Source organism: Dendrobium catenatum, unplaced genomic scaffold, assembly GCF_001605985.2.
Source record: "Dendrobium catenatum unplaced genomic scaffold, ASM160598v2 original_scaffold_162369, whole genome shotgun sequence".
In the NCBI taxonomy this organism is placed as follows: Eukaryota; Viridiplantae; Streptophyta; class Magnoliopsida; order Asparagales; family Orchidaceae; genus Dendrobium; species Dendrobium catenatum.
Window position 1 is genome coordinate 1 of NW_021480794.1, and position 1,174 is coordinate 1,174.

Consider the following 1,174-nt stretch of genomic DNA (forward strand, 5'->3'; position numbering starts at 1 on the left):
AAGATAGATTGTTGTGTGAATGGATGCATGTTATACTCATATTTCTAATATATTTTTTTTTGTATGTGCAGATGGCTTCAGGTGAGGAGCCTAGTAGAGGATTGATAAAAAATATATTTAACAGGCGCACTAAGAAGAGTACAGCTGGACCATACTGAGGGGACCACCTCGGGTCAGCCTGCTACACAGCCTTTACCCACTCATGGAAGTGGTAGCCCGCAATTTTACTCACCAGACCCCCGATTTCCTTCACCAGATCCTGATAAGAGTGCTCCTTTCTACCCATACTACACACCCTTACCGTATGCTGGTGCCCCTCCTACTTATCAATTTCCACCATATGCTCCACCATACTATCCTCCACCAACCCATCAGCCTGCTACACCTGGACCTTCGACAGCAGGTGGACCTTCGACAACAGCTGGACCTTCGACAGCAGCTGCAGCAGAGCAGGAGACAGATGGTAGAATATTGATAGCACCTGAGGGTGACACGTACGTACAGTCTCTTTTATTTAAACTAACGAATTTTTTTTTATTTTATATTTTATATTTGTTTCACATAACTTTTTTTTTGTAGGTTCTACCCATCAAAACAACCGACACATAAAATACGGGACATCATACGGAGCAGGTTTGACGCTCCTTATGTTTCTTGGAAGAAAGTCCCGAAAGAAGTCCGGGAGATGTGGTTTAGAGAGTTTGAGGTATTTAGGGCTAGTGTAGCTTTTGAAGAGTGAATATGGATGGATTGGGTGCGTTAATATCATATGAACACTCGAGTTGCCTTGAACTTAGCCCAAAGTAGATTTGGCTGTGCATTTAATTTCTTGATTTACTTGTCTATTAGAAAAAAAATATATAAGATAGTTATTATTATTGAAGAAATAATTTGACTTGACTACTCCATCTATGTCAACTCCATGGACTTGGACCAGACCTAGAAATTTCTGGGTTTGGGTCAATCTGTTTTCCATAAGGATCGAGTTCGGGTTTGAGATTCCGACCATTTAAAAATCGGGTCAGGTTGACCCGAAAAGCCAAAAACAACCTTGTTGACCCAGAAACCTCGATACCACACTCGCGTCGCGTCACGTATGGAATCCGACTCAGTGCTTTGTGCAGCACAGTGCTTTCGCTCGCTAGTTTCTCTTACTCTCTCTCTCTCTCTCTCT

At 42.3% G+C, this 1,174-nt stretch overlaps 1 long non-coding RNA gene across 1 annotated transcript; it reads left to right on the forward strand.

Annotated features, from left to right (window-relative positions):
• Positions 1-406: 406 nt before the first annotated feature.
• On the forward strand, positions 407-706 carry LOC114578803. Its single transcript, XR_003699751.1, has 2 exons — positions 407-494; positions 580-706. It is a non-coding gene; the product is annotated as an uncharacterized LOC114578803 (long non-coding RNA).
• Positions 707-1,174: the final 468 nt, after the last annotated feature.